General features: G+C 43.8%; 1 protein-coding gene and 1 non-coding gene across 30 annotated transcripts in view; both read right to left on the bottom strand.

Annotated features, from left to right (window-relative positions):
- KCNMA1 (potassium calcium-activated channel subfamily M alpha 1) overlaps positions 1 to 16131 on the bottom strand; it is a 915613-nt gene that overhangs the window by 438685 nt on the left and 460797 nt on the right. The gene's annotated exons all lie outside the window — the stretch shown is intronic.
- On the bottom strand, positions 3145 to 3228 carry LOC111821802 (small nucleolar RNA SNORD86). Its single transcript, XR_002825147.1, has one exon. It is a non-coding gene; the product is annotated as a small nucleolar RNA SNORD86 (small nucleolar RNA).

Raw genomic sequence — 16131 nt, 5'->3', positions numbered from 1 at the left:
ATACATACATTGTTATGTGACCCTAATTGCTCTCCCTATACTGTGACAGCACACTCCTCCTTTCCACCCCTGATTTCCCGTGTCCATTCAACCAGATCCTGACCCTCTCTGCCTTCTCATCTCACCTCCAGACACGAGCTGCCCATTTAGTCTCATGTATCTACTTGAGCTAAGAAGCACACTCTTCACAAGTATCATTTTATATCCCACAGTCCAGTCTAATCTTTGTCTGAAGAGTTGGCCTTGGGAATGGTTTCAGTTCTGGGTTGACAGAGAGTCCAGGGGCTATGCTTTCTGGGGTTTCTCCAGTCTCAGCCAGACCATTAAGCCTGGTCTTTTTACTAGAATTTGAGTTCTGCACCCCACCTTTCTCCTACACCACCAGGGACCCTCTGTTGTGTTCCCTGTCAGGGCGGTCATTGGTGGTAGCTGGACACCATCTAGTTCTTCTGGTCTTAGGATGATGCAGTCTCTGGTTTATGTGGTCATAGGCTGGTTTTTAAGTATCAGATGAGTTAACAAGAATAAAATGTTTAGAACATGGCCAAGAACATGTTGTTGTTGTTGTTAGGTGCCGTCAAGTTGATTTTCGACTCATAGCAAACCCATGTGACAGAGTAGAGCTGCTCCATAGGGTTTCCTAGGTTGTAATCTTTATGGAAGCAGATTGCTGGGTCTTTCTCCTGAGGAGCGTCTGGGTGGGTTCAAACCGCCAACCTTTTGGTTAGCAGCTGAGCACTTAACATTGCACCACCAGAGCTCCTTAAGAACACAGTAAACACTCAATATACTTTAGTTGCTATTGTTGTTACCATTACTTCTACTTGTCAGATTCCATGTGAGACTGTGGGCCCCCTTGAAGGCAGGTAACATTTTCTATTCCTTTCCTGCTTCCCTCAGATCTGGAATATTCTGGGATGATTTGGACTATTCAGTGGCCCCAGCACCCAACACAGAACTTGATGCATAATAAGGCTCAATAAATGGGTGAGTAAATGAAGGCAGTGCTAGACTATTTACACTCAGCTTTACAGTGGTTAAGAGCTTGGCTGCTAACCAAAAGGTTGATAGTTTGAAGCCATCAACCACTCCTTGGAAACTCTATGGGGCAGTTCTACTCTGTCCTATAGGGTCTCTGTGGGTCAGAATCAACTTGATGGCAGTGGGTTTGGGTTTTGTGTTTTTTTGACTAAGTGATGGTTGCTTTACGCCCTCCCCTGCAGCATCCCGAGAGAGGGGAGAATGTCACTGGACACACCAGGCAGAAGGGAACTGAGCGAGGACAAAGGGGGATGGACGTTGCAGCAAGACAGACTGGTACTGAAGCTGAGTACTCTTGGGCACTTAATTTCTTCTCAGGCCTTAGTGCATCCCTCTGTGTATCTAAATAAAGGCTGTAACTACTAGAAAGATGGGTATCCTTTCAGGAAGAACAAGGTGAGGAGGAAGAGCATGATGTCTCTTTCTCCACCTGTCCCAGGAGACTGGACCAGAGCTGGGAAAAACTGGCAAGCCCTCAAAAGACCCTACCCCTGAAGGCACAACACAGGCAATTCTGGTTTCCCCAGTAATCTTTTTGGGGTGTGTTAACAGGCGCTCCCACCAGCCTGGGAGCCAGTTCTTCACTAGCATAGGTCTGTGGGGTGTAGCATCCCATCCTGCCTCTTTCTGAACCCAGGCAGCAGGCATCTTGTGAGCACTTTCCCTGCAGCCGGCCATGGGCAGCTCACAGCCTGGCCCAGGCTGCTGACCACTGTGCCGCGGCCACTGGGGAAGCAGGTATGGCCTTCTTCCTGTGGCCTCAGGAGGAGGTGGGGATTGGGACATGACAGGCAGCCAAGGAGGCCTGGAGGCTACCCACCAAATGGAGGAGAGTAACAACCTCTTTGAAACTGGAGTTGCTAATGCCGTCTGTAGCTCAAACAGCATGACAAGTCCGTATTGCAGGACTGTCTCCCTGAGGCGTGACGAAACAACTCCATGACACTGCAGATGGAGACCCAAGATTCTAGTTATCCAGGCAGCTTCCTGTCAATGCCCTGGGGGGCCTCCATCACCAAGAGATATCAGTTGCTGTCCAGCTGACTCTAACTCATGGCGTACCCCATGTACATCAGAGAACTGTGTTCCACAGGTTTTGTGTGTGTGAATGTTTGTTTTTATTGGGAGATGGGCTGGGAAATGTCATCTTGGGTATTACTCCTCCCTCTCCTCCCTCCAAGGAGTGTCCATTCTAATCTTCCTGGGATGGTTTTCTGAATTTCTTTCTTTTCGTTTTTGCAGCTACTGCTCTTGCTGCTAGCAGCCTCTTCAGGTCCACTCTGACTGGCTTCTCCTTGGAAGAGAATTTCTTCTTTTTCTTTGGGACATTCCTGCTGTTAGCTGCCATTCAGGATCACTAGCTGGTTCCTCTTTGGGGAAAGAGTTCTTCCTCTTGGAGAAACTTGTGCTGACAGCCGTCTCTTTGAGATCACTACTAACCAACTCCTCCTTGGAAAAAGATGTCTTTTTCTTGGGTTTGAGGAGAGCAGATCTAGACTGATCTGCCATTCCATTCTCCTGTGGAGCCTCCAGGGGCCCTTGCTTTTTCTTCTTTTTGGGTCGTTCACTCGTCCCCCCTGGTTGAGGACTCCTGGGAACAGGTGTGTCATATAACCAACCCTCTGGGCTCCTGAGCGAATTCTCTTGGCACTACCTCCTTCCTCACATTCCTCAGGAGTAACTGCTGCTGTTTCTGAAGACGTGAGTGCAACCGCGGCCAGTTGTTTCTTTTCCTTCTTCAACCATTTCTTCTCCTGTTTCTCCAGCTTCCGAGCCATTTTGACAGCTGCTTCCTCTGCCTGAACCACTGCCTCCTTCATGACATCCAGATTCTTCCGTGGAACCTCTCCAGTCTCACAGAAGATCAGCACTCCTTGACTTGCTCTTGAAGTTTTTCCCCAAATACACTCATGGATACCACGGAGAAACAATCAGTCTGTAAGGCAATACCGTGTTTGTTTGCCAGGTGTTGGGAGATGTGGCCCTTGTCCTTGGCAGCTGCTTGGCCAATGAAGGTGAAGCGGAAAATGAGTCCATATCTGGGGGGTGTTTCCCCTTGTCTTCAGGGCCCTGGAAGCTCAGTCCCTTCTGCTGGGCCCTGGGAATCACTAAGAGACCAGGACTGGCCATCACCCCCACAGCAGAGGCCTGTATAGGACAGGGGCCCTGGCTAGCATCATCATGATCCACAGAGTTTTCAATGGCTGATTTTTCAGGAGAAGATTGCCAGGCCTTTCTTCCAAGGTGTCTGTCAGTGGACTCGAACCTCATAGTGGATGTTAACCATTTGTACCACCCAGGGACCAAGAGATCAGTGACCCTTACGAAGGAGGCCCTTACTCTTTGAAATCTAGGAGTACAAGGGGGGCTCTGTGCAGCTTGAAAAGGCATCCTCCAAAATTCCTTTGTGATTTTAGACGTGGTATTTAGTCTCTTTGGAAATGCCAAATAATATTAAAGGAAGGCATGCTATTTTTGTGATTTTTCAGAAAGGGTTATGGACTAAGAAAAGGTTGAGAACCGTGCCTGGAGGGATCCTGGCCATGCTGTGTGTACTTATTGCTGTTACATTTATAACTTGACATTAGCTGCCTCACTCCTAACAGTTTTACATGGAAATACTATAATAATCCAGAACTAAGAGATCAGTACACCTACCACCTCCCCGCAAGCCCTGCCGGCCTCTTCTTTCTTCAGATCTGGAATATTCTGAACCAATCTGGAATATTTTGGTCCTCGTCTGTTGGACCAAATGGAACTGACCAAATGCACATTCTAAAAACAAAACTCTGTTCTTTTTTGTCTTCATTCTGGAGACACTCTGTTTGACCCATCGTGGCATGAGATCCCAGCCCCCCACTCTCCCAAGCATGAGACAGCACTGGGAAGGCCCCCTGCTGCCAGAAACATTTGTCAGGGTGATTTGGTGAGGTTCGGTACAGAAAGCAATTGTTTACTTGGAAAATCATTTATCATGGACAGTCTGTCGAAAACAATCTCATTTCAAACCCTTCCAGGGGAGAAAAGAACTGACAACTGGCACTAAGTAATCTACAGCATGGCTGCTGGGAGTCATTTATCTTTCCAAATAGTCGCGCCCAGTCCAGGATTCGAGGCTTTCAGGAGAGAAGAGGAATAAATCATAGCGGCTCTGATGGAATCTGTTCATTCCATGGGGGATGGGGGGTGGATCGGATAAAGGGGTGGGGAGGCTATGTCGGGATGGCCACACTCTCCTGGGTACACAACTGGAGATTTTTCATGGTCTCAATTATACTAATAGCCAATGTCCAGAAGAAGAATTGCAGTATTCTTTGAGGGGGTTTTTGGTTTTTTTCTTTGAGAGGGTTTACTTCCCTCATGACAGAATACACTCTTTTTGTGCTTTAGTTCATCTTAAAAGCCAGAATTCTCCTTTTAAGGGAGTAATTAAGGAAAGGCTTACTGCCTTTTTGTATCATCTGACTTCCTCTTTTCTTGGGGCACGATTTCCTTTGCCAGCCCTTAGCATGGAGTTTTATGGCATATTAGATCATTATTCTGTGTGTGCCATTTCCACTGACATCAACACCCTGGAAGCAGCCAGAATATCAAGCCCTGTGATGTCCACAGAGAAAAGCAGAAGAGGGAAAATTTTCCCTATTAAGTTCCTGGATTTTTACAATTAGGTACAGATAGGAAAAGCAATCTGTCACGCTCCCAAGCATCTAATTAAACCCAGGTTCTGGTTTTGAGGTTCACCAGGCCCCAACAGATGCTTACAAACTTCAGGGCACTATTACTTGAAAGCTTTGGTATCAGCCAGTGACTTGGAGGGTACTGCCAAGGCAATTTATGCCAGAAATGCTAAACTCGGAATAATCTCGGGCACCTGTAGGGGTCTTGTATGTACTTCCTGGGAACAAATTAAAACAGAAGCGTCTTTATAGATGGGTGGGCCCCACCAGTTCACAAAAAGATTTACATTACGGATACTTGTACTCCATTATTATCACAATCTTGATTTAGAAATAAATCACCAGAGTTGGTAAAGGAGAAGTTTTAGGATCAACTTTTCCCCAAATTGCTTTTCTTTGGTGTCATCATCAGGTCTGAAACCCAAACTTTAAAAGCAACATTACCTGATTGTGTCCCAGCCAAACGTAGGTCTGGATTCAAAATCCTACTTCTGCCACCTCCCAGTTGTCACTTAAGGCAAGCCACTTTACCCACTCCGTGCCTCAGTTTCCTCATTTGTGACATGGGTATAATAACGGATGTTGTTGTTAACTGCCGTCAAGTCGGCTCCGACTCAAGGCTCCAACTCATGGCCATCCCATGTACAGCAGAACAAAGCATTGCCTGGCCCTGCGTCATCTTCAAGATCATTGGTACACTCGAGTCCATTGTTGTGGCCACTGTGTATCTGGCAGCTGGAATCCACCAGGCGCTCCATGGAAACCCTATGGGGCGGTTCTATTCTGTCCTATAAGGTTGCTATGAGTGCGAATTGACTCCACAGCAGTGGGTGTGGTTTTTGGTTTTCCAACCTAGGGGGTTCATCTTCCAGCACCATATCAGACAATATTTTGTTGTGATCCATAGGGTTTCACTGGCTAATTATTAGAATTAGATTGCCAGGCCTTTCTTCCTAGACTGTCTTACTCTGGAAGCTGTGCTGAAATCTGTCCACCACGGGTGACCTGTTGATATTTATAATACCAGTGGCACAGCTTCCAGCATCACAGCAACATGCAAGCCACCACAGTATGACAATCTGACAGACGGGTGGTGGGATAATACTGGTCCTACATTACGGACTGTTGTGAGGATTAAACGAGGTGATACTTACAAAATGCCTTAGGAGATGCCTACATAGGCTAAGCACAGTGCCTGCCACAAAGCAAGCATTTAATTTTAAAAATCTTTTAGAAAACTCTCAGCCAGAGATGAACGAGGGGGTGGGTGTGCTGGTCAGTTGCCTGGGAACCAATCTATAAAAAGATGACCACAAAAGCTAGGAGACGGGAAAAGGCGATTTTCAGGGAGAGCACTTACTGCAATACGTGGCCAGAAAGAATGCTTGCCAGAGGAGTTAGTGAAGGGGTGAGACTGCCGTGAAGACAGAGGATGGGCCACAGAGGGCCTCTGAGGTACCTTTGTAACGATTTTCTTCCTCCTCCTCCTACCTTTCCCCCGTATCATCCCAAACCAAACCCATGGCCATCAAGTCGATTCTGACTCATAGTGACCCTGTAAGGACACAGTAGAACAGCCCCATAGGGTTTCCAAGGCTGTAAATCCTATGGAAGCAGATTTCCACATCTTTCTCCCACAGAGCGGCTGGTGAGTTTGAACGGCCCACCTTTCATTTAGCAGCTGACTGCTTTAACCACTACACCACCAAGGCTCCTCCAAAACAAATACGTACAGAGTATCAATTTGAAGTCATATAAAAGTATTAACCTGTCCAAGCATCTCCTTGGTCCACCATGCTCTGGGATACCTCTGTGCTGGGTCTAAATACTCTCACTGCTTTTTGCATTCTCTCCCATGATTTACCACCTTCAGTGATCAGAATATTCCACTTGGGTCACCTGTAGTCAACAGGAAACCTCCCTCCTCCCAGTCCAAAACCCTCATTACCTTAGAGACTGTGATGGATTGAACTGTGTCCCCCATAAATTATGTGGAAGTCCTAAGCCCTGCACCTGTAAATATGACCCTGTCTGGAAACGGGTTTTCTTTTGTTGATGTTAGTGAGGCCATACTGGAGTTCTTCTTGTTGTTAGTTGCCATTGAGTGGATTCCAACTAATGGTGACCCCATGTGTGCAGAGTAGAACTGCTCCATAGGGTTTTCAAAGTTGTGACCCTTCATAAGCAGGTTGTCAGGCCTGTCTTCCAAGGTGCCTCTGGCTGGGTTCGAACTTCCAACCTTTTGGCTAGTAGTCAAGTGCTTAAGTGTTTACGCCAACCAGGGAAACCTCATACCAGAGAAGGGTGGGTTCTAATGCCTTCTGACTAGTGTCTGATGAAAAGAGCAGAAAAGCAACATACACACAGGAGGATGACAAGCCAAGGAATGTTAAAGAACACCTGGGCTACTTTAAGGAAGGATCTAAGGCTAACGTCCTAATTTACTCTAAAACTGTGAAACAAAAAATGGCTGTTCTTTAATTAAAGCCACCGTCTTGTGGTATTTTTTGTGGCAGTAGTAATAGGTAACTAAGACAGGGGCCAAGCCCTAAGGGAGGAGTGGCCTTCAGCACTCACCATCTGGGGACCGAGAAAAGAACAGGTCATGATAAAAACTAGACTGGGACATAGTGGATGTTATTTGGGAAATGTTTATGAAATTTTTCTGTAGGCATGCATGTTTATATCATAAGGACTATAAATCATTTTTGACTCCTTGAAAGATAATAAGTTTGTGGCCAGCATTTTTCATTTTTTAGGATGAATGAGAAGGCCATGATCTTGAAAGAATAGGAGCAAAGACAACCACTCCAAGTCAATGCTAAAACATGGACCCAGCAGAAAGTAAACCAACGTGGCTCATCCACTCCAAGAGTCTCAAGACCAAGGGTTAACCCAGTTTATCCTTCCAGTCTTGTCATGCAGATTCATCTCACTCACCCCCATCAACTGACATAGAGTATAAACATATCAAAAAATTTAATATTTATTTAATCAAAGCATGATTTGGCAGGGAAATCTGCTGTGAAGAGAACATTCTATGATAAAGTCCAATGCCAAAATAGTAATAAGAATCATTTAAAAGCAGATTGCTTAAGCTCCATCTCTTTCCCTCCATTGGTATTGATAATTGAGGAGAAAGAGCATTTATTCAGCCTACTGCATGCCAGGCGTGTGTTAGGAAGTTGACTCATCTTCACCACAGTGACTCGAGGTAGACAATATCATGGCACTGGACAGATGAAGAAACTAAGACTTTCCAAGACTGTAACTTATCCAAAGTTGTGCTCCTAGAGAGAGAGGCAGCTGTCTGAGCACAGAGTCTATGTTCTGCTATGTTGGCCCATTCCTAAAACTGCCATTGTAGGTGGAATAAGCCCCTGGATGAACCAGAGTGGGACTCATGTGCTAACCATGAGCTGATATTACTCTAGAAATCAAAAACAAAGAGTAGTGGCTATAACTTTTTTTAAAAAAGGAAAATAACAAGGGTTGGTGAGGATAGGGAGGAATTGGAACCCTTACACGTTGCAGTGTGAATGTAAAACAGAGCAGCTGCTGCAAAACAAGTTTGGTGGTTCCTCAAAAAGTTAACTATAGAACTACCATTGTTGTTGCTGTGGTTGCGGTAGAGTTGATTCCAACTTATGGTGATCCATGTGCACGAAGTAGAACTACTCCGTAGGGGTTTCAAACCTGTGACCTTCCGGAAGCAGATCATCAGGTCTGTCTTCCAAAATGCCTCTGGGTGGACTCAAACTGCCAACCTTTCGGCTAGTAGTTGAGTGCAATTCCACTCCTAGGTATATACCCAAAATAAATGAAACAAGGGACTAAAACAGATACTTGTACATAAATATTCACAGCAGCATTATTCACAGTAGCCTAAAGGTGAAAACAACTCAAATGTCCATCAAGGGATGAATGAACCAAATGTGATATATACACACAACAGAACGTTATTCTGGCATAAAAAGGAATAAAGTACTGATAGTGCTACAATGTGGATGAACCTTGAAAACATTAGGGTAAGTGAAAGAAACCAGATACAAAATAACACGTATTGTATGATTCCATTTATATGACATATTCAGAATAGACAAATCCACGCAGACAGGAAGCAGATTACTAATTGCTAGGAACTGGGGGAAGCAGGAGTGGAAGGTAATTGCTTAATGGGCATGGGGTTTCCTTTTGGGGTGATGAAAATATTTTGGCACCAGATAGAAGTAATGGATACATAAAACTGTAAATTAACTAAATGCCCCCGAATTGTACACTTTAAAATAATGGCAAAGGGGAAGTTAAATAAGGATCCCTAAAAGAACTATCCCCCAATCTCCCAAATCTGTTCAGTGCCACTGCTCAATTCAACCCTACATATACAAATGAAAACCAAATCTTTACCAGCCAACAGAAATGCCTGATCTCAACACGAAGACACATCCCGTTAGATCAATAATGAGGACATGGATTCAGAGGATCTGGCTTTGCAAAGAACTGTCACTTCCATTAACTCTTTTCACCCAAAAACAATCTGAGAATTGGTGAAGGCAGGTATTCCTACTTCCACCTTACGGATAAGGAAATGGAGCCATGAAAGTCTTTCTTAAAGTTATATTGGCACAGTTGGGGTTAGAAATCAACCCTCTGTAAATTAATTTAACAGAGCTAGGCACCCAGGCTCCCAAGGGACACTGGAGGAGAAAAAGATAAATATTGAGGGAAAAAATCTTCCTCAAGGAAACTGAGGGTGTCCCCCTTCTCCTGCCTCATCGGCTCAAGGCTGAGGTTCCTGGGACATCTTCCTCCACCCTCACCAGAGGGAAAATGTCTTCTATTTCTATGTGAAAACCAGCCATGGAGAATTCAGCATCCTGGGACACCACTGACCCTGCTCAACAGATCGCTTTCCATCTTCAGGAGGAGTCAGTTTGATTTGCTTTTGCACGAGGTGAAGCGGATAACCTCAATTAACAATCTGATTACTTTTTTAATTTCCAGAGCTCATTCATTACTGAGGCCACAGCATCTCTAGAGAAAGATCCTAAGTAAGGTGGATTTTAATGCCTGGACTGACAAGTTACGTAGCCTGGGTTTTAGTTGGGTCCAAGAGACTGGAGAAATCATGGTTATTTTATCCATTCTGTTGCTGACATTAACAAAATCGTATAATACCCAAGTCCCTGAAATGACATTTTCTTCTCCTTTCCTATTTGTACATGTGATTGGGAGATAATCACGCTTGATGGACATGTTTAGGATACATAAGTTCGTGGAGAGATTTTTTCCTACTTGCTCTAATCACTGATATGTTTCCACCGAACACATTTAACACTGGCATGAAAAAGAGGCGTAAGAAGTCACGAGGCTAGAAGTTTACTCCTTCTCTCCTGGCTCGGCTTTCTGATGAGTGTGGCTTTTATCTTGTTGCCTTGCATGCATAAGTGTGCATTTGAAGATGTGTGTGAACGGGTGTGCATGTGCATGCATATGATGAATACTTTCCCTTGTTAAAAGGTACACTGAAATTGATGATGATGCCTTGCAACCCCAGTCTCCAAAGAGTTTGTAGTGTTTAGCTCTGCCGCTAATCTTCTCAACGTCTCTACAGATTGTAACTGAAATTCAGCTCTTCTAGGAGGAAAATACCAGTTATCAAGGCCCACAACCTGGAGCCCCTCGATTCCTCTCAATTTTCAACTAAACAGCGCGTTCTGTCTGTGATACCTCCAACATGCACCCACATCCAACCACTGATCACCACCTCCTCTGCCTCCATCTTAGCCCAAGGCATCATCCTCTTTGCTGGTACTAATGAAAAGGGAACAAAACAAAACACCAAACTAGTTGCCGTGGAGTCAATCCCCACTCATGGCGACCCCATGTGTGCAGAGTAGAACTGTGCTCCATAGGGTTTTTAAGGTTGTGACCTTTCAGAAGCAGATCACCAGGCCTTTCTTCCAAAGCACCTCTGGGTGGGTTTGAACTGCTAACCTTTCAGTTAGTAGTCAAGTGCATAACTGTTTGCACCACTCAGAGACTCTTGATGCTGATGAAACAGACTCCCAGATATTCTCCTTGCTTTTATCTTGTACCCTACACTCTATTCTCCACATCAGTCAGAATCACTTCTTTTGATAACCACTTGATGAGTTGTAAGCCCTGCTGATGTAGTCATTAAGAGCTGGGCTGCTAACCAAAAGATCAGCAGTTTGAATCCACCAGCCACTCCTTAGAAACCCTATGAGGCAGTTCTACTCTGTTCTATAGGGTCGCTATGACTTGGAATTGGCTTGACAGCAATGGTTTTTTTTATGAGTTGTAATTCACATACCATGCAATTCACCCATTTAAAGTGTACAAAAATTATATTCAGAGTTATGCAACTATCACCACAATCAATTTTAGAACATTTTTATCATGTCAGAAAGAAACCTGTACCCTTTAGCTGTCAATCTCCAATATCCCTACTTCCCTCAGCCCTCTAGCCAGCCATGAATCTACTTTCTGTCTCTCTATATTTGCCTATTCTGGACATTTCATACAAATGGAGTCATGTAGTATGTAGTCCTTTGTGACTGGCTTCTTCCACTCAGCATAATGGTCTCAAGGTTCATCCACACTGTAGCATGCATCAGTACTGCATCCCTTTTCATGGCCGAATAACATTCCACCACACGTGTATACCACATTTTGTTTACCCATTCTTCAGTTGGTGGGCATTTAGGTTATTTCCATCTTTTGGCTATTGTAAATAATGCTGATGTGAACATTTATGTACAAGGTTTTGTGTGAACATAGGTTTTCATTTCTCTTGGGTAGAGATCTAGGAGTAGAATTGCTGGGTAATATGGTAACTCTATGCTTAACTTTTTAAACAACTGTCAGACTGTTTTCCAAAGCAGCTGCGCCATTTTCCATTCCCACTGGAAATGTATGAGGGTTCCAATTTCTCCACATCCCCACAGACACTTGTTACTGTCTGTCTTCTTGATTATAGCCATCCCAGCAAATGTGAAGTGGTATGTCAATGTAGTTTTAATTTGCATTTTCTTAATGACTAATGATGCTGAACATCTTTTCATGAACTTTTTGGCCATTTGTACATCTTCTTTGTAGAAATGTCTATTCATATGTGTAGACACATAGATTATTTCTCAATTCTCAGTTGATGGTCTATTGCATTGATAATCTATTCCACTGATCAATACGTCCAGAATGATTTTTAAAAGCAGAAATCACATTACTCATCATTATGAAGCAACAGCTCAATCCTCAGCACAAGTCACTTCCTATTCCAGAAGCTCTTAATCTGGAATCCACAGACTCGCAAGGGGTCCTTAGACAGTATTCAGAGTCTATGAATTTGGATTAAAAAAAATTACATCTTTATTCTTATTAAGTTCAAACTCAAATTTGGCACGTCCTTTAATTATGAGTGTAGATGACAAACTAGAATAGTATCAACAATACCTGTCCGTGACTTTGTTAGCAATAGAAATCTCACATATTTACATAACACTATATAGTTGTGGCTGATACCTCAAATCATCATTTACATTCATCCTACTTTCAAACTATGGTGGTTTATTAGAACTGTTCCTACAACTTGACTGTTGACGCTGTTAGTTGTTGTCAGGTCAATACTGACTCACGGAAGCTCCATGTGTGCAGAGTAGAATTGCTCCATAGGATTTTCAGGGCTGAGACCTTTCAGAGGCAGATTACTAGGTCTGTCTTCCAAAGCACCGTTGGGTGGGTTGGAACTACCAACCTCTCCGCTAGTAGTTGAGCACCTAACCATTGGTGCCACCCAGGGACTTGTAGATCTTGATGATAACGCATTAATCAAGAGGCACACATACTTTATCATGAATTTGTTTTTTATATTCTGAGAACTGTGTTTCAATATAGTTGGTTTTCCAGTAGCCAATGTTTTTATGTTATGCATTTACAAATATTATTCTGAGAAAGTCACAGGACTGTCAAAGAAGTCCTTAGCATAAAGAAGTTAAGATACCCTGCTTTTCCCAGCACCCGTTTGATTGTCTTCCTAGCACTTCTCATCAGCTGAAATTATCTTATTTATTTGTCTACTTGTTTATTGTCTGTCTCCCTCTGATACCAGAATGTAAGAGCCTAGTGATTAAAATAGCATCTGGCACATAATAGCCATTCAATAAATATTTATTGAGTTAATGACTGAATCATCAGTAATTTTCTGAACCAGGGCTAAGTCATCAGCTTAATGAAAATAAAAACTACTAATACCAAGTTAATAATGCATAATTCATACTGAAAATAATTTCACATTTATATCATCATCATAATTAGTATTTAATAAATGTCTATATGTCCTAGGTCCTCCAAGAAGTGCTTTATGTGCAGTATCTCATTTAATGTTTTCAGTACTAAAGAGCAGGAACTATTATTATTCATATTTATAGTTGAGGAAACCAAGGCTGAGAGGTTAATTTCTTGCCTAAGGTCACACAGCTAGTAAGTGGTAGAGTTGGGATTTGTACCAAGAGACAAGTTAGGATTTGCCTCCAGTGTATCAATTTTTAACTATAACAAAACACATCTATCGCGGGGGAGGAATTCTGGAGAAAGAGGCGAGAATTTTTCTTATTACTGAAGTGAGAACGCTGAGATTCTGTGAATTTAAGAAATGTGCCCCAGGACACAGAGTTCAGCAGAGATTTCCAGTAAAATGTTCTTTCCACTATCCTGTTTATAAGCCTTAGCAAAAATACAGCAGAACTAGGTATCTCATACGAGAGGACACATTTCTGAACAATTTACTTTGCAAGCACAATTAATTCCAAGAGGCATTGACCAGAGTCCATTCTTGCCTTCCTGGGGTCCAGCCTGCCTCTCTCAATATTAGGACTCAGCCTCATTTGGGACATTAAACACCTCATTAAGCTGAAATCCAAGTTAATTTGATTGCTCAATTATAAACTGCCCCTGCCTGGAGGTTGTTCTTTATTGCCAGGTTGCGACGGGGCAGCATGGCCTGACAACATGCAGGATCTGCTCTAACCCCAGCCTGGGGTCTCAGTGTTGCCTGGCTTTGACCTCATAACCTTACAGTGCGGAAGCCAAACGGGAGCAGGAAGACACATGTTCTCCCTCCCAGAGCTGCTGAGGGCACCCAGAGGCGTGTCCATCGGAACCAGGCACAGGACGAGTCCTTGTCACCCAGAGATAGCAGCAAAGGGGGTCAAAGCAAGGCCCATCATGCCCAAGGGAACTCACCAACACTGCTGCTAATGGAAAGGGTGGCAGGTGGAGTCCACCCAGAGACTCCTTAGAAAACCCTGACGATCTACTTCCGAAAAATCAGCCACTGAAAATCCTATGGAGCACAGTTCTACTCTGACGAGCATGGGGTTGGTTGGCATGAGTTGGAATAGACTTGACAGCAACTGCTAACTGGTCAAAATTCACCCACATGGAGAGTGCATACCCAGCCTGGCCCCTGGCCTCTCTCCTGTGCCCAGTCTGACTTTACCAGCTGTAGGCCCCCCTTAACCAAGTTATGACCAAGTTATTCGGCTTGGGTGTGCACAGAGGCCAAGGGGATAGATCAATCACACTGTTTCCAACATGATTTTGCTCTCATGAACAGACCCCAGAAGCACCAAAGCTCATGAAATTGTGTTTCCCTCTCCTCAGCTACTCATGCACGTGGATCAAGAGACCCACTCCCGTATGGCTGATGGAGGCCTCTCCCGCAGCCAGCCAGCCCAGGCCCCTCACCGGCTCTCGGACTCACTTGGGATTTCCAGGTTTGCCCCTGATTGCCCTATCCCTTCTTCTGCATGATCCAAATTCTACCCATGCCTTGGGGCCCCGCTCTTGTCTCCCTTCCTCCCAGATCAAAAACCCAAACCCACTGCCTTCAAGTCAGTTCCAACTTACGGTGACCCGATGTGTTTCAGAGTAGAACTGTGCTCCATAGCGTTTTCTTAGCCGTAATCTCTATGGCAGCAGATCGCCAAGCCTTTCTTTTGCAGTGCCACTTCTTCCCTGAAGGCTCCCTAAATTACTGCAGCCCCAGAGATCTCTCTCTCTTCTGGGTTCAAAGCACTCATTGTCTACACTACTGTTTCTCAAGCTGCTTCTTAGCATAACCCACAGTAATCAATATACTTCTGATCATAAACCAGCAAACACATAAGTTTATACAGTATATACTGGTATATGTATGTAACTGTATGGATTGAATCGTGTCCCCCGCAACATGTGCTGGAATCCTAACCCTTACTCCTGTGGATGTAATTGTATTTGGAAAAGGGTTTTTTGTTATGTTAATGAACCCATGCCAAGGTAGAGTGTGTCTCAAACCTCATCACTTCCGATTTATTAAAAGTGCAGATTAGACACAGATTCCAGCACATACTGGGGAAGACAGATACCACGTTAGGGTTGTCTACAAGCCAAGAACCAAGGGATGCCCAGGGCTACTGACAAGGAAGGAATCAATATAGCTGAGACCCTGATTTGAGCTTTTAGTCTCCAGAAACGTGAGGAAATAAATTTATGTTCTTTGAAGCCAACCACTTGTGGTACTTGTGTTACTGCAGGACTAGCTAACTACTGTAAGACAATAACTAAAACAAAAGTTTTATAAAATTATGGCTTAACTTCCCTAGCTATATTTTTATCTTAGGTTGTTCAATTTCATCATTTTAAAATGCTTGTTGTGACCCACCCTACGGTTTTCACAAAGCATCAATGAGTTGAGATTTGCAGTTTTAAAAGCACTGGTCCTATTCACTACCTTGGTAGTTGATCACATTGCTGCCTTGCAATACATCTTGTTTTGTTTAACTTTGCCGTGTTCACATCTTTTCTCTCTAAAGACCTGATTAAAAGCTTTAAAACGAATCTCCAAAGGACAATCACAATAATATATCTAAACTTTTTTTTTTTTTTTTTACCACTTTGACGCTGTGCACTGTGCTAGGAGCTTTTATGTGGTCTTTGCATGCAATTTTTCCACATACTTCTATAAAGCGGATATTATCCCTGTCCCTCATCAGCACCATCACTCCATTTTACAAGGAAAGACATTAAGGTTTGGGAAAGTTAACTAGCTTGCTCAAGGACACACAGCTATAAAACGGTTGAGTGGGATTGTTGTTAGCTGCGGTCGAGTGGACTCCAACTCATGGCGATCTGATGTATAACGGAACAGAATGTTGCCCAGTCTGGAGCCGTCTTCATAATTGCCGATAAGTTGGAGTCCACTGTTGTGGCTTTCGTCTCAATCCATCCCACTGAGGGTTTCCTTTGTTTTCAGTGACCCTCTACTTTACCAAGCATGATGTCCTTTTCTAGCGATTGGTTTTTCCTGATGCTCCGTCCAAAGTAAGCCAAGTCAAAGTCTTGCCATCATTGC

Source organism: Trichechus manatus, unplaced genomic scaffold (assembly GCF_000243295.1).
Source record: "Trichechus manatus latirostris isolate Lorelei unplaced genomic scaffold, TriManLat1.0 scaffold00106, whole genome shotgun sequence".
Taxonomy (NCBI): domain Eukaryota; kingdom Metazoa; phylum Chordata; class Mammalia; order Sirenia; family Trichechidae; genus Trichechus; species Trichechus manatus.
This window is presented reverse-complemented; position numbering and strand designations above follow the sequence as displayed.